At 43.9% G+C, this 21261-nt stretch overlaps 1 protein-coding gene across 9 annotated transcripts in view; it reads left to right on the top strand.

Moving 5' to 3' along the window:
• LOC102932319 (leucine-rich repeat and fibronectin type III domain-containing protein 1-like protein) overlaps positions 1-21261 on the top strand; it is a 251812-nt gene that overhangs the window by 163288 nt on the left and 67263 nt on the right. For 4 of the 9 annotated variants that reach the window (XM_043534720.1, XM_043534715.1, XM_043534713.1 and 1 more), the window contains one exon: positions 624-707. The exons of 2 other annotated variants lie outside the window; for them this stretch is intronic. The gene's annotated coding sequence lies outside the window, so the exon portion shown is untranslated. The remainder of the gene's footprint in view (positions 1-623; positions 708-21261) is intronic. 3 more of the 9 variants (XM_043534717.1, XM_043534714.1, XM_043534712.1) reach the window with 1 other exon arrangement.

The following is a 21261-nucleotide window of genomic DNA, read 5'->3' as shown; positions in this document are numbered from 1 at the left end:
GGTGGTGAAATGGATTTGTAGAAGACTGAAAGTTTGCCTTAGGAGGGATGATGCAGGAAAAGAGGTAGATTAGCATTCCTACATTTTGAGGTTTGCTCCAGCCAGATTTCACCCCTCATTGCTGGGTGGATAGTATTCTGAAGACTTGCAATGAGTTAATGAAATGGCTTCCCCTGTTTTTGGGTTGTCAGCATGGTTTAAATACAGGTCCGGCAGCACTTTCAGTAAAAGAGGAACTCTTCTTTGGTAGCAGTAGAAGGCTGCTTCCTCTAGTGGACCAGACAACAGAGGGGAACGTGGCACCCATGCTGCCAGTGTGTTACATTTACCGTAACCTTGCTTGCATCCCCTTCAATAGTACAAAGTATGTCACTCTGCATGTACCTTCTTTGAAATGGATACTGCATTAAATCCACACCTACCGGGTGGGCGCAGAGTAGACATCATTGCCAATCCCAGGGCTTTTCCTGCTTTAATTAACTATTTAAATTGTTTCAGAAGTGGGGGCAAACTGTCTTGTGGGAAGAAACTTGATGCTGGAAGGCTGAGGTATCTCCTGGCATTGTGGGTCCAGGAGCTTTTCGTAGCGTGTGCAACACTGAAACTGATTTTTATTTGTTCAGGGTTTTTCTACTAGGAAACTGAGACACAGTGAAGCATCAACCAGTGGAATCCGAGAGCTGACAGCAGGCCTGAGCCAAGGTGAGGTAAGGAGATGACAGAGGTAGATCAAACCTACAACTAAAAACCAGCGGTATTTCAATGCAGCCTGTCGATGTGTTTGCCTCAGTCACTGTTGGGTATGCTCTACAGAGAGGAATTCTGAATTCTGTTAACAATGGCTCAATGTCCCACTGTACATCTTGTTATTAGATATCGCTCTGCCTTTTATATTCAATTAGAAATTGAAGGTGATTTAAACAGTCTCAATTTAATTCTCAATATTCAAAGATCCCTTTAAAAAAATGAAACCCGTAAGAATTGTTAGAATAAGATGGGGAATAGCCTCCATATTCTAAACATCTGGGCTTATTGTTTTTAATTTAATCCACCATAATGTTTACATTTCTTGCTAGCCACACATATTCATGCAGGACCTTCTGTGCTGCTGTGAAGGGTACACAAGATAGGTGAGACCTTATTCTCCGAGTGTTGTGTATGTCACTGGTGATGCTGATAAACAAGAAATGAAACAAGCTATATTGACATGCAATCCATGATTCTAACTATGGTGTTGCCATACTAAGAAGACTTCATAACTGGTGAATAATCTCCGGAGCCCTCTTAATTCTACAAAACAGCAGAAAGCACAACTACCGGTTCATCTAGGAAGTTGTCTCTTGATTAGGAAAATGGGTTGTGGAGGAAGGCAGCAAAGCTGATCTTCTCCATCATCAACTTTCATCCAATAAGAAAAGGAGTACTTGTGGCACCTTAGAGATTAACAAAGTTATTTGAGCATAAGCTTTCATGAGCTACAGCTCGCTTCAGCTTATGCTCAAATAAATTTGTTAGTCTCTAAGGTGCCACAAGTACTCCTTTTCTTTTTGCGAATAAGACTAACATGGCTGCTACTCTGAAACCTTTCATCTGATAAAGCATTTTCCTGTGAGTTTAATTCAAGAAAGTGAAGGAAGCATTTTAAAGGTACATTCTTGCATCAGGTTTGATGTGATAAGACTATTATGTCTGGCAGTTTTTCCATATTGTGATCATTTATAAAGAAACATAAAGTGTAGGTTTGTACAGACTTACTTGGAAGCATGCTAGACAGGTAACACTTCATCTAATTTCCCCCATGCCCCAACCCTATGACATAGTCAACTTTTCCTGTCTGTCAGAGTCTCTCTTAAGGTAGCGTCTTTTCACCATTTTCTCATTAATTTTCTCCTTGTACAATTGTGACTTGGCTGCTAGCTGGAAAATTAACTTTCCTGGGTGTTGCTAACACACACTGGCTGGGTTTCCTAACTTAGTTTCTGACTGATCATGTAGATACTTGTATCTTCCTAAACGTTATCTCTCTCTTAATTTTCTGATATTTTTTTCTGGCTTTGCTAATTCCCCTTTTGTAATCACCAGCGGTGCTGGAATTGAATGCTCTTATGACAGATCCTATCATTGTGGGAGCATGTCAAATCAAATAAAAGTGCATCTACAAGAACCAATTTAGGAGTAGCAGCTTTAGAGAGTAAATCAATTTGTATCATTTCCTTATTTTTCACATATTACATGCAAATGTCTACATTACGGAAACAGCATGGTTGAGATTTTAAAAGCATGTAAGTGAGACAATCCAGAGAACTGGTTCCTGCAGCAATCATAATTCAGCCATTTTGTGCTTATGTAATATTTTTCTCACTGCATATGGTATTAACTTTAATGGCCCCTCCCTCTCTGGCAGCATGAAATCCATAATTTCCTGGCTTTTGTATACAAAAAATTATATGTTGTTTTTTAAAAAGTGAGCCTTAAGTGGGGAAAGATGCAATTGCGTATTATATGTCTGTATGTGCATAGTTAGAAACACTCAGTGTTGAATGAGACTTCTTATTATAAATGACATTTCTGTTTCAAATGTTGCAGTATCTGGCATTGTGTGCTCCAGAGGTCGCAGCACACTACAGAGTGCACAAAATTGGAAGTCAGAGGCATTATGGCACTGCTGAAAGACTGCTAAATCTGCTAGTCTCTTTCTGTGCCATCTTAAAAATAGGACAGGTCTTCCACCCTCATGACAAGTCCACACATGGGAATATCACTGGTTAGATACTACTGTGGTGGGAGCGATAGGAAAATACTGAGAGAGAGCATGTCAGGCCTAGAATTATGCTGTTTTTAAAATGGGTAATTAATATACATATACCTATGGCAGCAGTTTCTTCACTGATTGTTGGAACCTGAACCAAGTCCATTCACTTTCACAGTAATCAACAAAATACATGATTAGGGTAATTTTTAAAAAATTACAGCAGTTTATTCTTTTTTGCTTTCCTATAATTAACTAAGAATTTTTCAGGGGTGAATAACATAGGTTCTTAGCATTTGGGGTATATTTAAATGTCAGATTTCAAGAGCACACAGAAGGAAATCCAGAGGTGAAAAATGCTATCCGAATAATTGATTTGTTTTTGCAAAACTTTGGAAGCTATGGCAGGAGTTACAGTTAGCTCAGACTTTCAATCACAAGTCTGACTTGCCCTATTTCCATGTGTTTAAATCAGAGGTGAAACAGACGCAGAAATGGCAGAATACAGAATATGCAGATATTCTCTAACATAATGTGTTACTTTTATGGTTATGAAAAACAGAGTAATGTTTAGCTATTATAATATAGAGTGGGATTTGCCATTCAAAACAATAGCATTCTGAAGATACAGTTCTTAAAAAGGGTAAAGGTGAGCTGGTAATGTGGCTCAGAGATTTAGATAGCAGCGAGTTTTAAGATCTTAATGAAAGAGAGTTGCTTTGAGAAGTCAGTTTTGCTTGGCTGAGCCTGTGTTCATTGGTGGATCAGTTGCTTTATTGACAGAATTTGGTTTTCTTTGCTGAAGCTGACAGACATGTTGCTAACAGCAGATGTTGCTATGGGCACCATCAAACAAAAGTCAATATCTGGCAGTCAGGAGTGAGTATCAAAGGAGGAATATGAGAAAAAGTTAGACAAATTAAAAAAACAAATTGAGAAGGACTTTGACTCACTTGTAGGCTGTGGACTTTATAACACAATAAAAATACATAATAATAAGACTTTGTACTTAACATAGCATCTTTTTGCCAAAGATCTCAAAGTCTTTACTAGACTTGGTCCGTATAATTAGCACTAATTTACAGATGAGGAAGCAGAGTCACAGAGAAGTCAAGTGATTTGTCCAAGATGTTAGAAAGCTTGTCTTTCTCAAGTTGGTCCAATACAAGATATTTCCTCACCCATTTCCTTGTCTCTCCAATATCCTGGAGCCAACATGGATACAACAACACTGTATTATCCAAGGTACGACTGTCTGTCGTATCCGATGATGACATCGCTTGTATTCCCATGTGGCTGTATAGTCCGATCTGTGAGGAGCAAGTTCATGAACAGATGTCGCACACAAGCGTGCAGGCTCCGACTGGTATCCCAGTGCTCACCTATGCCTGTCACTTCACCACTCATCCATTGCCACAGGACTTTCTTTCTATGATACATGAATGCCTGTGTGCTGTTTTTTAAATGACAAGACCATTGAATGGAGGCAATATCACTCTATCAGCTGCAGAAGTAAAACACCAGGAGCAGGAAGGGTCATGACGACTGGGACCTGGATTAGCTGCAGTGGATAATCATTGATGCCTTTGTGGTTTGTCAAGCCTTACGTATTCCATGCAGTATTTCCCCTTACCATGGGTGTTCCTCCATGGCTACCCTCATTCTGGTTTAGCCTGCCAATTGAAGCCGGTGTCGTGGTTTGTGTGTGCACTGCCACATATGGGCAGCTACTTGGAGCCACAGATGAGTGCTGGGTGTGAAGTGAGGACCAGTGAAAGAGAACCACTCAAGAGTATGATTGCTCTGACTTTCAGAGGTATTACCTCTCCTTCTACATCCTATTCGCCCCACTTGTCCGAGGTAATGCCTGTGCAAAAGCCAAACACAAGGGCTATGCACCACTTACCTAGCTCATGCTTAGTGAGTTATGATTCAGTCCTGCAAAGTGCTGTGCACCTTCATCTCATACTGGGCCTTAGTTTCAGGAATAGCACCCTGGTCTTCTGGCCCCACACCTGTAGATTTCTCTACCTTCCACACCACCTGATTTTAGAATTGCTCCTCAGCCTTGGCCTTTTCTGGGTCTTCAAGACTGTTACTCCAAGAAGCTCATTCACACCCACATTGGGTATCAAATAATATATTTTCCTGCTACAGTTCTGGCCCCTCACTTAAATAAAACCTCATCTTGTCAGGGGACCTCAGAGAAGCCATGTACTGTAGTTTATGAATATCAAAATTTTGATTGAACCATCAAAGTCAAATAGAGTATCTTCTCTTCCTGACTTTGGACACCTCCGTTTCTTTTGCATGCATAATATAAAGCAGCCAACCTGGGACTGGAGTCCTGCTGACATTGTAGCTTTAGAAATGGTTAGTAAAAACCTACAAGTTTGATGCTTTCTGCTTTGTTGGTATTTTTGAAGTCTTTGAAGAAGTGTAGCACACACTCAGGTGTCTCATTCCAGTGTAGGACTCAGAGAGCTCCAATTCAAAACCTCCCCACTTTCCCCTTATTAGCCTGGTCATTAAATCATTTATTTATTTTTAAAGTCACTGAAGCAATTTTGCATTGTCTGTCTGCGAAATAGACCAGCTAAGCCTGCTGGTGGGATTAGCTCTGTCCTTCAGTCCCTGCTGAGAATAGGAAGTCCTGGGCAAGAATCATCGTTCTCTCTCTTATGTCTTTGGGAATTCTTTTGAATTCAGGAAGATGAAAGAATTTGCGGTGCTAGCTAACAAAAGCCAGCCACGTAAAGAATAAACAGCCCTTAGTGTGAGCTTCATAGACTCTAGTGTCCGAGATTTCAGCACTATAGCAAAATGTTTCCCCCCTCAAGTGTGAAAGGTAAAGTAGCTAATTGTAATTCATGCTATATCCTAAGAAGGAAAAGACTGCCATCTGTCCCAAATATTGCTGAATTAGATGTTAAGGGTATATGAGTCAGAATATTTCCCACTCTTTACTGAGCTGCATCTATCCAATTTATGTCACTTAGGTGTCCGCAATGTGTGTGCATATCCATTTGCCCAACTTGTTTCCCGGGATGAAACAGTTCAAAAGTATCCTCCCAATGTTAGATTGAAAGGGCCAATCCCATGTTGACACACACCTTTTGCTGCCTCATTGAAATCAGTGGACTTGCTGAATCAATGGAGTAATAATATTTCATTCTCTAGGCAGAGAGATGGAGGGTGACCAAATGACCGTTACAATGTTCGCATGTCTAGTAGCAGACTGCTGAGGAAAGCTAACAGTAAGATATATATTTTACTTATACTAGAACAACTGTATACCAGAAATCTGCATGCTCTAGGGATGTAGTAGTCTAGGCCGGGCCACTGGCCTCTATGAAGGAAGAAGACAGTAGTCTGAAAATCAAAGATCAGCATCATTTCCTCTAAAAGGAAGATAAAGTTCTTACAGTAGTGTATTTACCTCAGATTCACTGTAAATATCCCAGAATTTCTTCTGTGGAAAGTTATTATTGTGGAATTCATGATACAGACAAATGTAAAGGAATTCAAATGCAAATGTTTAAATCCTCAACCCAGCAAGCTTATTTAAAAAAATAAAATACAAAAATAACCAAAAACAAACCCCAAAACAGTTGGAAGTGAAATAGGGCTGAAAGATTGTTTTGTATTTTCAGTTACAGTCTAGACATGGATTATCATAGACTCATAGAATATCAGGGTTGGAAGGGACCTCAGGAGGTCATCTAGTCCAATCCCCTGCTCAAAGCAGGACCGATCCCCAATTAAATCATCCCAGCCAGGGCTTTGTCAAGCCTGACCTTAAAAACTTCTAAGGAAGGAGATTCCACCACCTCCCTAGGTAACGCATTCCAGTGTTTCACCACCCTCCTAGTGAAAAAGTTTTTCCTAATATCCAACCTAAATCTCCCCCACTGCAACTTGAGACCATTACTCCTTGTTCTGTCATCTGCTACCACTGAGAACAGTCTAGAGCCATCCTCTTTGGAACCACCTTTCAGGTAGTTGAAAGCAGCTATCAAATCTCCCGTCATTCTTCTCTTCCGTAGACTAAACATCCCCAGTTCCCTCAGCCTCTCCTCATAACTCACGTGTTCCAGTCCCCTAATCATTTTTGTTGCCCTCCGCTGGACTCTTTCCAATTTTTCCACATCCTTCTTGTAGTGCGGGGCCCAAAACTGGACACAGTACTCCAGATGAGGCCTCACCAATGTCAAATAGAGGGGAACGATCACGTCCCTCGATCTGCTCGCTATGCCCCTACTTATACATCCCAAAATGCCATTGGCCTTCTTGGCAACAAGGGCACACTGTTGACTCATATCCAGCTTCTCGTCCACTGTAACCCCTAGGTCCTTTTCTGCAGAACTGCTGCCAAGCCATTCGGTCCCTAGTCTGTAGCGGTGCATTGGATTCTTCCGTCCTAAGTGCAGGACTCTGCACTTCTCCTTGTTGAACCTCATCAGATTTCTTTTGGCCCAATCCTCCAATTTGTCTAGGTCCCTCTATATCCTATCCCTACCCTCCAGCGTATCTACCTCTCCTCCCAGTTTAGTGTCATCTGCAAACTTGCTGAGGGTGCAATCCACACCATCCTCCAGATCATTTATGAAGATATTGAAGAAAACCGGCCCCAGGACTGACCCTTGGGGCACTCCACTTGATACCGGCTGCCAACTAGACATGGAGCCATTGATCACTGCCCGTTGAGCCCGACAATCTAGCCAGATTTCTATCTACCTTATAGTCCATTCATCCAGCCCATACTTCTTTAACTTGCTGGCAAGAATACTGTGGGAGACAGTGTCAAAAGCTTTGCTAAAGTCAAGGAACAACACGTCCACTGCTTTCCCTTCATCCACAGAGCCAGTTATCTCGTCATAGAAGGCAATTAGATTAGTCAGGCATGACTTGCCCTTGGTGAATCCATGCTGACTGTTCCTGATCACTTTCCTCTCCTCTAAGTGCTTCAGGATTGATTCCTTGAGGACCTGCTCCATGATTTTTCAGGGACTGAGATGAGGCTGACTGGCCTGTAGTTCCCCGGATCCTCCTTCTTCCCTTTTTTAAAGATGGGCACTACATTAGCCTTTTTCCAGTCGTCCGGGACTTCCCCCGATCTCCATGAGTTTTCAAAGATAATGGCCAATGGTTCTGTAATCACATCTGCCAACTCCTTTAGCACTCTCGGATGCAACGCATCCGGCCCCATGGACTTGTGCACGTCCAGCTTTTCTAAATAGTCCCGAACCACTTCTTTCTCCACAGAGGGCTGGTCACCTCCTCCCCGTGCTGTGCTGCCCAGTACAGTAGTCTGGGAGCTGACCTTGTTCGTGAAGACAGAGGCAAAAAAAGCATTGAGTACATTAGCTTTTTCCACATTCTCTGTCACTAGGTTGCCTCCCTCATTCAGTAAGGGGCCCACACTTTCCTTGACTTTCTTCTTGTTGCTAACATACCTGAAGAAACCCTTCTTGTTACTCTTAACATCTCTTGCTAGCTGCAACTCCAGGTGTGATTTGGCCTTCCTGATATCACTCCTGCATGCCCGAGCAATATCTTTATGCTCATCCCTGGTCATTTCCGTGGAAGGAAAAGGCCTGGGTAGGGACCGTCGAATCGTGGAAGTCAACGAATGGCTACGCAGGTGGTGTCGGAGAGAAGGCTTTGGATTCTTTGACCATGGGATGGTGTTCCATGAAGGAGGAGTGCTGGGCAGAGACGGGCTCCATCTTACGAAGAGAGGGAAGAGCATCTTTGCCAGCAGGCTGGCTAACCTAGTGAGGAGGGCTTTAAACTAGGTTCACCGGGGGAAGGAGACCAAAGCCCTGAGGTAAGTGGGAAAGTGGGATACCAGGAGGAAGCACAGGCAGGAATGTCTGTGAGGGGAGGGCTCCTGCCTCATACTGAGAATGAGGGGCGATCAACAGGTTATCTCAAGTGCTTATATACAAATGCACAAAGCCTTGGAAACAAGCAGGGAGAACTGGAGGTCCTGGTGATGTCAAGGAACTATGACATGATTGGGATAACAGAGACTTGGTGGGATAACTCACATGACTGGAGTAAAGTCATGGATGGTTATAAACTGTTCAGGAAGGACAGGCAGGGCAGAAAAGGTGGGGGAGTAGCACTGTATGTAAGGGAGCAGTATGACTGCTCAGAGCTCCGGTACGAAACTGTGGAAAAACCTGAGTGTCTCTGGATTAAGTTTAGAAGTGTGTGCAACAAGAGTGATGTAGTGGTGGGAGTCTGCTATAGACCACCGGACCAGGGGGATGAGGTGGATGAGGCTTTCTTCCGGCAACTCACGGAAGCTACTAGATCGCATGCCCTGATTCTCATGGGTGACTTTAATTTTCCTGATATCTGCTGGGAGAGCAATACAGCGGTGCATAGACAATCCAGGAAGTTTTTGGAAAGCGTAGGGGACAATTTCCTGGCGCAAGTGCTAGGGGAGCCAACTAGGGGGGGGCGCTTTTCTTGACCTGCTGCTCACAAACCGGGTAGAATTAGTGGGGGAAGCAAAAGTGGATGGGAATCTGGGAGGCAGTGACCATGAGTTGGTTGAGTTCAGGATCCTGACGCAGGGAAGAAAGATAAGCAGCAGGATACGGACCCTGGACTTCAGGAAAGCAGACTTCGACTCCCTCAGGGAACAGATGGCCAGGATCCCCTGGGGGACTAACATGAAGGGGAAGGGAGTCCAGGAGAGCTGGCTGTATTTCAAGGAATCCCTGTTGAGGTTACAGGGACAAACCATCCCGATGAGTCGAAAGAATAGTAAATATGGCAGGCGACCAGCTTGGCTTAATGGTGAAATCCTAGCGGATCTTAAACATAAAAAAGAAGCTTACAAGAAGTGGAAGGTTGGACATATGACCAGGGAAGAGTATAAAAATATTGCTCGGGCATGTAGGAAAGATATCAGGAGGGCCAAATCGCACCTGGAGCTGCAGCTAGCAAGAGATGTCAAGAGTAACAAGAAGGGTTTCTTCAGGTATGTTGGCAACAAGAAGAAAGCCAAGGAAAGTGTGGGCCCCTTACTGAATGAGGGAGGCAACCTAGTGACAGAGGATGTGGAAAAAGCTAATGTACTCAATGCTTTTTTTGCCTCTGTTTTCACTAACAAGGTCAGCTCCCAGACTGCTGCGCTGGGCATCACAGAATGGGGAAGAGATGGCCAGCCCTCTGTGGAGATAGAGGTGGTTAGGGACTATTTAGAAAAGCTGGACGTGCACAAGTCCATGGGGCCGGACGAGTTGCATCCGAGAGTGCTGAAGGAATTGGCGGCTGTGATTGCAGAGCCCTTGGCCATTATCTTTGAAAACTCGTGGCGAACGGGGGAAGTCCCGGATGACTGGAAAAGGGCTAATGTAGTGCCAATCTTTAAAAAAGGGAAGAAGGAGGATCCTGGGAACTACAGGCCAGTCAGCCTCACCTCAGTCCCTGGAAAAATCATGGAGCTGGTCCTCAAAGAATCAATCCTGAAGCACTTACATGAGAGGAAAGTGATCAGGAACAGTCAGCATGGATTCACCAAGGGAAGGTCATGCCTGACTAATCTAATCGCCTTTTATGATGAGATTACTGGTTCTGTGGATGAAGGGAAAGCAGTGGATGTATTGTTTCTTGACTTTAGCAAAGCTTTTGACACGGTCTCCCACAGTATTCTTGTCAGCAAGTTAAGGAAGTATGGGCTGGATGAATGCACTATAAGGTGGGTAGAAAGCTGGCTAGATTGTCGGGCTCAACGGGTAGTGATCAATGGCTCCATGTCTAGTTGGCAGCCGGTGTCAAGTGGAGTGCCCCAGGGGTCGGTCCTGGGGCCGGTTTTGTTCAATATCTTCATAAATGATCTGGAGGATGGTGTGGATTGCACTCTCAGCAAATTTGCGGATGATACTAAACTGGGAGGAGTGGTAGATACGCTGGAGGGGATGGATAGGATACAGAAGGACCTAGACAAATTGGAGGATTGGGCCAAAAGAAATCTGATGAGGTTCAATAAGGATAAGTGCAGGGTCCTGCACTTAGGATGGAAGAATCCAATGCACCGCTACAGACTAGGGACCGAATGGCTAGGCAGCAGTTCTGCGGAAAAGGACCTAGGGGTGACAGTGGACGAGAAGCTGGATATGAGTCAGCAGTGTGCCCTTGTTGCCAAGAAGGCCAATGGCATTTTGGGATGTATAAGTAGGGGCATAGCGAGCAGATCGAGGGACGTGATCGTTCCCCTCTATTCGACACTGGTGAGGCCTCATCTGGAGTACTGTGTCCAGTTTTGGGCCCCACACTACAAGAAGGATGTGGATAAATTGGAGAGAGTCCAGCGAAGGGCAACAAAAATGATTAGGGGTCTAGAGCACATGACTTATGAGGAGAGGCTGAGGGAGCTGGGATTGTTTAGTCTGCAGAAGAGAAGAATGAGGGGGGATTTGATAGCTGCTTTCAACTACCTGAAAGGGGGTTCCAAAGAGGATGGCTCTAGACTGTTCTCAATGGTAGCAGATGACAGAACGAGGAGTAATGGTCTCAAGTTGCAATGGGGGAGGTTTAGATTGGATATTAGGAAAAACTTTTTCACTAAGAGGGTGGTGAAACACTGGAATGCGTTACCTAGGGAGGTGGTAGAATCTCCTTCCTTAGAGGTTTTTAAGGTCAGGCTTGACAAAGCCCTGGCTGGGATGATTTAACTGGGAATTGGTCCTGCTTCGAGCAGGGGGTTGGACTAGATGACCTTCTGGGGTCCCTTCCAACCCTGATATTCTATGATTCTATGATTTGTCCAATCTTCCACTTCTTGTAAGCTTCTTTTTTGTGTTTAAGATCAGCAAGGATTTCACTGTGAAGCCAAGCTAGTCGCCTGCCATATTTACTATTCTTTCTACACATCGGGATGGTTTGTCCCTGTAACCTCAATAAGGATTCTTTAAAATACAGCCAGCTCTCCTGGACTCCTTTCCCCCTCATGTTATTCTCCCAGGGGATCTTGCCCATCAGTTCCCTGGGAGAGTCAAAGTCTGCTTTTCTGAAGTCCAGGGTCCGTATTCTGCTGCTTTCCTTTCTTCCTTGTGTCAGGATCCTGAACTCGACCATCTCATTGTCACTGCCTCCCAGGTTCCCATCCACTTTAGCTTCCCCTACTAATTCTTCCCGGTTTGTGAGCAGCAGGTCAAGAAGAGCTCTACCCCTAGTTGATTCCTCCAGCACTTGCACCACGAAATTGTCCCCTGCATTTTCCAAAAACTTCCTGGATTGTCTGTGCACTGCTGTATTGCTCTCCCAGCAGATATCAGGGTGATTGAAGTCTCCCATGAGAACAAGGGTGTGCGATCTAGTGACTATCTGATTGCCATAGAAATAAGTTCTTATAGGTACGTCTGAACTACTAGAGACAGAAGCTGTTTCTCTACCCTGCAACATGCCTTCAGACAGAGTCTGCCCATCAACTTCAGTGGGAGTTAGGTCTACTTCTGTTTCCCAGGGCAGAATGTGGCCCTTAGCTAAGACTCTAGAGGGGCATATGGTTGGGATTATAGCCAAGCTTGATTATGCTTATTCTGTTAATAATGCTTTGCTTTATAAATTATTTTCCCAGAGTAGGTGGAGAAGAACCTTCTGACTGAATAAAGTTGGCATTAAAAGCTTGTTTGTTTTTTCTTAAGCAAAGTTTATTTTTTTAATGTCCTCTGGGAGAGAGTCGGCAGTGAGCATTGCCTCCCTTTCAAGAGTCTTGCATTTGTTTCAGATTTCAGTAGGTTTCTCCAGAAGTATCTTGAAATATTGAGGAGAGACAAGGTAGAGTAAACTTACTCAAAGTCCAGGAAGTCATTGTCAGAGGAGAAGTTGGTAACAGACAATTGGAAATTTTATACACTGTGTGCTATCTTGTCATAGCATCTGCAAATCTATGCCACAGTTTATAGATGTGAGAATTATTTAAACATCATTGAAACCTGACAAACATGATTAAATGAGATTTATATCCTTCATCTGATTAGTGCTCTGGCAGAGGTTGACTATAGGCAGCTCAGTCAATACTAACGTTTTTAGGCAGAAATTCCCAAAGAAAACTTGAGGCTGACTACAATTCTGATAATTTCCCTTTATTTCCTGTTTGTAAAACACATTAATAAACATGATTGAATTATCATCTTCTTCCAACACAAAATACAAGTACAGGATCCACTGCAGGAAATTGACCCGGAATGACTTGTCACCACAATCTTAATGGCTTTGTTTTGATAAGGGAGCAATATTTCCACAGAATGTGTTCATTGAGTAACTAGAAGGGAGGTCTGCAAGAAAAAACTTGGTGAAGCAGTGAGTGGTGGTGGTGGTGACAACTCAGTAGGGGGCAGATCCTGCCCCCATTGACATCAGCAGGTTGGGAGTTGGGGCTGTGCAGGTGAAGGCATGAGACTCTCTTTCTGGGGAGACATGAAACCCAAGTCCTGACTGCTTGTGGTCATTAAAGTTCCAAATGAATTGTCTGTAAGAGTCAAGTTACTAGTTCCCAGTGCCCTATCTAGTTCAGAGTTATTCACTTATTCTCCTGAATTGCTGTATAGAGTTATTCATCTCATGGGTGATTGTATTTTGTATTGTACACTCTGTGGGGCAGGTACTTTATCTTCATTTGTTTTTGGTAAAGGGCTGGGCATACTGTAGGAACGCTACAGTCGAAATAATAGCAAGAATAATTATTTCAGTTATCAGAGTAACAGCCGTGTTAGTCTGTATTCGCAAAAAGAGACTAACCAATTTATTTGAGCATAAGCTTTCGTGAGTATGAATCCAATGAAGTGAGCTGTAGCTCACGAAAGCTTATGCTCAAATAAATTGGTTAGTCTCTAAGGTGCCACAAGTACTCCTTTTCTTTTTATTTCAGTTATGAAGAAGGTATTTTCTGAGCAAACAAAAATAAATGTGTGTGTGTGTGTGTGTATATATATATATATATGTATGTTTGGGGGAGAGAGAGAGAGAGTGAACACATAAGTTAAGGCCAGATTCAGCTTGGTATAAATAAGTGCAACTACACTTAGGGTAATGGTGGTAAAGCAATGCTCAGGTTCTGCTGCAATGTATAAATTTGTTTTGTTTCAAAGTGTTCTGGAATTCTTTGGGAAGAATGCATATATAACTATAATATATTGTAATATGTGGATTTTATTATTTAATATTGTTAGGGACATTTCCTAAAATTAACTGACTTGCAAGAAAATACTTATGTTCTTGGCTATTATATGTAATCACACCACTTGGGCTTAGTTAATAAGACTTCAGGTGCAGGAGAGGTAATAATTCACCTCTCCCTCTCCCCACCCCCCCCAGCACCAAACTGTGAAGGATTTAATCTAGATGTAAAAGAGTGAACATTGTGGGGTTGCAGTTCATTTTATATAAAATTATGCCACTTCTGTTCTAAAGGGAATTACAGTTTTACATATTGATACAGTATTTTTCATAATGTATGTTAGCTGATAGTTTAATTTCACATAATTGACTGCAACATATTTTATAAACACTGTCTCCATGACCTAACCGTCCACTTGGCCTTCATGAAGGAAAGTAAAACACCCTAATAAATTATAGGCAACATGAATGACTGACTGGGCGAGGCAGAACTGTAAAAGGTGTGGTGGTGATATATTATTTTTGTACATCCAAATTCAATATTCTGAGATGTTTAACAATTGTAGGCACATTAACTTTATGTCAAATATTAAATGTCCATATCAGAAAGGAGTCATACACAAGGGAAAATTATGACCTTTGACTCACCTTATAGTCCTGTATACATGGAGAAAGCTCTTTTATAGCACTTTAAATTAGTGAGATTATAGCACCACTAAACACTTCTCATAAAGTTTTATTCAGACCTTGCTCATAAGATGGTTTCAGTGTAAGCAACAAGATGTTCCAATTTGCAGAGTAGTGAGGAGTCATTTGATTAAATGTTTTCACAGTCTTCTAAAATATAATGTAACCAAACTACCTCAACACCCTCACCCCTCAAAAAAAACAAAACAAAAAACAAAAAAAACATGACTACAAGCCTTGTGGGGAGGAGAACCAGAGCCCTGCCAAAGGCAGAGGAGAATCACTGGTGTTAAAGACTTGGGGTGAGATTCTCCCCAGTAGTCTATGTCTGGTGGCGCCTGCTTCACACAAATCATGAGGGGTGTGGAGAAAGTGAATAAGGAAACGTTTTTTACTTGTTCCCATAATATAAGCACTAGGGGCCACCAAATAAAATTAATGGGCAGCAGGTTTAAAACAAATAAAAGGAAGTTCTTCACTCAGCACACAGTCAACCTGTGGAACTCCTTGCCTGAGGAGGTTGTGAAGGGTAGGACTTTAACAGGGTTTAAAAGAGAATTGGATAAATTCATGGAGGCTAAGTCCATTAATGGCTATTAGCCAGGATGGGAAAAGAATGGTGTCCCTAGCCTCTGTCAGAGGGTGGAGATGAATGGCAGGAGAGAGATCACTTGATCATTACCTGTTAGGTTCACTCCCTCTGGGGCACCTGGCATTGGCCACTGTCGGTAGACAGGATACTGGGCTGGATGGACCTTTGATCTGACCCATATGGCCACTCTTATGTTCTCCCTCCACTACACCTCACTGCACCCCACTCACAGTTGGCTGTCCTTGGGTAGCAGAGACCCAGAGTTCAGAGGTGTGTTCACAGGAGTTCACCTCCCATCCCTGAGGGGGCATCAAGCAATGCCTCTGCTACTGTTTCTGCAACTGGCTCACAGCTGCCACTGTATCTCTGCCACCACTGGCAGGCGCTGCTTGCTGCTCCCATGACATCACATTCTGAAATTCTGCCACTTAACCCAGCTCTTAGAGATTTCTGCTGTCTCCAATTTCAGCAGGTAGTGGGGTACTTCACAGCAAGTGTAAATTCTGATTTTGCTGTCAGCTCTGTCATTAAACACTGGAGCGGAACAGGTCAAATGGTGTCTAGACTGTTTAAACAACATCCACACTACCTAATAGAAACACCTGTCCCCACCCACACTCAACTTCACCGAGATTTGGCATCCCTACTCCCAGTTTAGCAAGTGAGATTATAGTTAGGGTGACCCCCTCAATCAGGGCATGCTAAGCACAGTTCTGCTGCCCTGTACTCACACAATAAGGATAACAACATTTCATTACCCCTGCATTCAAATAGAGTGATTTGTAACCCAAAACCAGCCAAAGTGGATCATTTTGTTAAAGCAGCTTCATCATGATACACACCTAGGCAGAGTAGGTGTGTCTATGCAAACACAGTCTGCTCCTGAAGTGTTTCCCCCAGCGTGGCACTGGATGTCAGGGGAGAGCTCATTGAGACCCTGCTAACATTTGTAGTGGATTTAGGTCAAGGTGTAATAAGGATTATGAGACATTATTGGAAACTAGTTTGAGTGACCATAAGAAACTGGAAATCAGCTTGGAATTTAGCCCAGGTTTGTGTGAATCTATAACACTAGAAAGATCACGTTTCAATGGCAGAGCATAGAAACCTGCCGCAGAATTGCTAGCCCCAAGTATAACAGTCCGTGTTGGGTTCTGCTTATTTTCTTTCTGTTTTTTTTGAGCCTTTGGGGACACATTTTCAAGCTTTTCTCTGCAACTATATGAATTAGAAACTGGCTTTTTAAAAAATAGGAAAGCTAAGATCTGATGTAATTACATGACTCCATGAACTGGACCTTAAAATACAATAGTGAGAGTTAGCAATGGTGCTTCTGGAACTGGTCACAATAACAGTTAAGAAAATAATATATTAAATTATGGGAAATGCTTCACTGCCTCTTCTATCTATCATGCTTTCCTAGATACTGTTGAGTGCCAATGAGCATGAATTATTTGAGAAAGACTCTGATTCTGCGATCCAGTGCTTAATCATATGTCTATCTGGGGATGGGGAGGTCTCTCTTTCTCATACTGTGATGTTATTGACATGAACTGTGACCCTATAGATCATTGTTGCAACCAGGGTCCTATGGTTTCACTGGGTCTTGTACAGAGAAGATCAAGTGGGGTGTCTATGGAAAGGTTGTAGTTTGCTGGTTATGATTATGCTATCTATATGTGTGTATCATTTTTGTGTTTAAGTTATGAATATTGACTATGTACTTGTATCTCAATGTGTTTGATTCTAAGTAGCCTCAGTGAAGCATTTGGTCAGCTTCTTGAGAAAGAACTATTCTCATAAAGTGCCCAATCAAGAAATACTTCACTGACAATGGATGCCAATCCACATCTGATCTTTCCTGGGAATGTTCAAACTAACTTGTAAACAATGGCGTCAACCTGCAAAAAGTTGAATCATTCATGGACATGTCACTTGCCCAGGTGGCTACAAACTCCATCTTGTTGCTGTGACTTTGCACAGAAGAACAAAGGGGTTTCCACCCACAAGAGAGAGAATATAAAAGGCCCTGGAAGCCTCTCCATTTTGTCTTCAGCTGGCTTAAAAGATGGCCTCTCCACCCCCAAGAGATGCCTGAAAGAAACTGGAATAAAGGACAGTAACTATGGGGGTGTGAGTGTTTGCTGTACCCTGTAACGATGCTGGCTTTGGTGGGACACAACTGAGAGAACCAATTCAGGACAAATTGCTTAGAGCAGGGCAGTTACAGCCCAAGGCTGGGGTTCCTTTGCACACCAAGGCAAACTGAACCAGCCAAACAGAGAAGACTTCTGTTTTACCCACTGATTAACCATAAGTCGCACAAGCAATTCCCTTAGACACTCCAGTTTCCCAGCATCACCACCAGTGCCACTTGTTTTGAATGGTTATGAAAACCAATACCCCAGTAAAAGAAAAAAGGTTCTCCCGATCCCAAAAGACCAAGCCCCAGACCCAGGTCAATATACAAATCAGATCTTACCCACAAATCACACTGTTGCCAATCCTTTAGAATCTAAAATCTAACGGTTTATTCATAAAAGGAAAAAGATATAGATGAGAGCTAGAATTGGTTAAATGGAGTCAATTACATACAGTATTGGCAAAATTCTTGGTTGAGGCTTGTAGCAGTGATGGAATAAACTGCAGGTTCAAATCAAGTCTCTGCAGTACATCCACAGTTGGGATGGGTCATTCAGTCCTTTGTTCAGAGCTTCAGTTTGTAGCAGTGTTCCTCCAGAAGTAAGAAACAGGATTGAAAACAAAATGGAGATGAGGCAGCCCCCTTTTATAGTCTCTTCCAGGTGGAAGGACATCTCTTTGTTCTTACTGTGGAAAATTACAGCATCAAGATGGAGTTTGGAGTCACATGGGCAAGTCACATGTCCATGCATGACTCAGTTTGCAGGCCGGCACCATTGTTTAAGTTAAAAGAAAAGGAGTACTTGTGGCACCTTAGAGACTAACCAATTTATCTGAGCATAAGCTTTCGTGAGCTACAGCTCACTTCAACAGTATGCATCCGATGAAGTGAGCTGTAGCTCACGAAAGCTTATGCTCAAATAAATTGGTTAGTCTCTAAGGTGCCACAAGTACTCCTTTTCTTTTTGCGAATACAGACTAACACGGCTGTTATTCTGAAACCATTGTTTACGTTAGTTTGAACTCCAGGAAAGCTCAGATGTGGATTGGTGTCTCCCAAAGTCCATTGTCATTTAAGTGTTTCTTGATTGGGCACTTACTGAGAATAGTTCTTTCTCAAGAAGCTGACCAACTGCTTCAATGAGGCTACATAGAATCAAAACACACTGATATACAAGTAATAGCCAATATTCATAACTTCAACTACAGAAATGATACACACATACAGATAGCATAATCATAACCAGAAAATCATAACCTTTCCACAGACACCTTACACGACAACCTTTGTATGATATTTGCTGCAAATATATAACAGTGGTTGCAAAAATGATCTATACGGTCATAAATCTTTAGCTGGCTTAAGCGATGGCCTCTCCACCCGCAAGAGATGCCTGAAAGAAACTGGAACAAAGGACAGTAACTACGGGGGTGTGAGTGATTGCTGGACCCAGACTAGGATGGAGTTCGGTCTGTGAAATAAGCTTATTGGAACATCTCTAAGGGTGAGATTTACCTGTATGCAGTTTCTTAATGTATTAGGCTTAGACATGCGTGTATTGTTTTATTTTGCTTGGTAACTTACTTTGTTCTGTCTGTTATTATTTGGAACCATTTAAATCCTACTTTTTATATTTAATAAAATCACTTTTGATTATTAATTAACGCAGAGTAAGCAATTAATACCTAGGGGAGCCAACAGCTGTGCATATCTCTCTATCAGGGCAGACAATTTATCAGTTTACCTTGTATAAGCTTTATACAGAGTAAAATGGATTTATTTGGGGTTTGGATCCTATTGGGAGCTGGGTCCCTGGGTGCTAGAGACAGGAGCACTTCTTAAGCTATTTTCAGTTAAGTCTGCAGCTTTGGGGTGTGTGGTTCAGACCCTGGGTCTGTGTTGGAGCAGACTGGCCTGTCTGGCTCGACAAGGCAGGGTTCTGGAGGCCCAAACTGACAGAGAAAACGGGCTCAGAGGTAGTCTCAGCATATCAGGTAACAGTCCCAAGGGGGTTTCTGTGATCAAACCCGTCACACACATTTTAAGCTCCTCCCTCTCTCTCTCACTCTGTCTTCATCTTCATTCTTCAGTTTTTTCAGGGATTCTACTGGGAAAAGGAGGCTCTGTCACCAGGCCCTGTAAAAGTATATCTACACTGTACACTAAGTCCAGGTTCTGACTTGGTTCCATTCACACATAAATCAGTCTGATGCAGATAGCATGCAGGACTTGGTCCTAGGACCCTGCCAGTGGTGTGCAGTCAGAGCCCATGTCCCACTGTGACTCAAGCAGGGTGACCAGGTGTCTGGTTTTCAACCGGAACACCGGTCGAAAAGGGACCCTGGTGGCTTCAGTCAGCACCACCGACCGGGCCATTAAAAGTCCGGTCAGTGGTGCTGCTGGGCTAAGGCAGGCTGGTCCCTACCTGTTCTGGCACTGCGTTGCGACCCAGAAGCGGCAAGGGGGTCCAGCTCCTTGGTGGGGGAGTCACGGGGCTCTGTGTGCTGCCCCTGCTCTGAGCACAGGCTCCATTGGCCAGTTCCCGGGTGAGAGCAGCATGCAGAGCCGCCTGCGCACCTCCACCAAGGAGCCAGACCCACTGCTGGCCATTTCCAGGGTGCAGCGCAGTCTGTGGTGCCAAGACAGGCAGGAAGCCTGCCTTAGCCCCCACACTGCACCGCTGACCAGGAGCCACCACAGGTGAGCCCGTGCCCCAACCCGCTACCCCAGCCCTGAGCTCTCCCAAACCCAGAGCCCCCTCCTGCACCCCAAGCCCCTCATCCCTGGCCCCACCCCAGAGCTCTCACCCCCTCCTGCACTCCAACCCCCTGCTTCCGCAGCCCCCTTCTGCACTCCAAATCCCTTGGCCCCAGCCTGGAGCCCTCTCTTGCACCCCAAAAGCCTCATTCCCGGCCCCAGCCCAGAGCCCTCACCCCATCCAACACCCCAACCGTCTGCTTCAATCTGCAGCACTCTGTCACATTCCAAATCCCTCGGCCCCACCCCACAGCCTGGAGCCCCCTCCTGTACCCCAAACCCCTCATTCCCAGCCTCAGCCCAGAGCCTGCACCCCCAGCTACACCCCAACCCCCTGTCCCAGCCCAGTGAAAGTGAGTGAGGATGGAGGAGAGTAAGCCACTGAGGGAGGGGGAATTTAGTGATGGGGGGCAGGGCCTCGGGGAAGGGGGCGGGGCTAGGGTGTTCAGTTTTGTGGAATTAGAAAGTTGGCAACCCTGGACTCGGGTCCAAGCCCTATCATTTTGCCATGTGCATACAGCTCAAGCCATTGACCTGAGTCAGAAGGTCTGCGTAGAGCAGTATGAACACATTAGCATGACTGTGAGACCCAGGTCGAGCAATTGTAAACCCAGGTTTTCAGTGCAGTGTGGATGCTCACATGCGGTTCCCACAGACTTGGGTTTACAGTGCAGTGTATCCTGAAAAGTCAGACTTAGGCTTATGCTAATTTTCTCTAGCCCCAGGAGTTTCATAGAATCTAGCATTGAGGGTGCCTTACTCCAATTCCCAGGAATTGCATTCCAGCCACTGATAGTTTCTGCATCTTCACTGAGTGAAACTGGTTTGGTGTCTCACTGATGGTAGTTTTGATCACCTCTGAGGTAGCCTGAACTCATAGGAACAAAGGGATTGACATACTTAATCGGACTAGCTGGTACAATATCCTGTCACCAAGAGTGACTGGTTACAGGTTCTTCATAGGAAGGTGCAAGAAGCTCTGCACAGGCAGTTGTTATAGGATAACCAGGACAGTTGTGGATTAACCCTAATCAGGACCTTGCATGTGATCCAGGAGCAAACAGAGAGCCAATGGCGTGGATACAGCTTTGGTATGACTTGCTCATGGCTTCCAGGCCCCACACAGGAGGTGGGCTGCTGTTGTACTAGCTAGAATTTTTGATTGTCCCTGGCAGATATAGGTAGGAGGATTAT

This window comes from Chelonia mydas, chromosome 23 (assembly GCF_015237465.2).
Source record: "Chelonia mydas isolate rCheMyd1 chromosome 23, rCheMyd1.pri.v2, whole genome shotgun sequence".
Taxonomy (NCBI): Eukaryota; Metazoa; Chordata; order Testudines; family Cheloniidae; genus Chelonia; species Chelonia mydas.
This window is presented reverse-complemented; position numbering and strand designations above follow the sequence as displayed.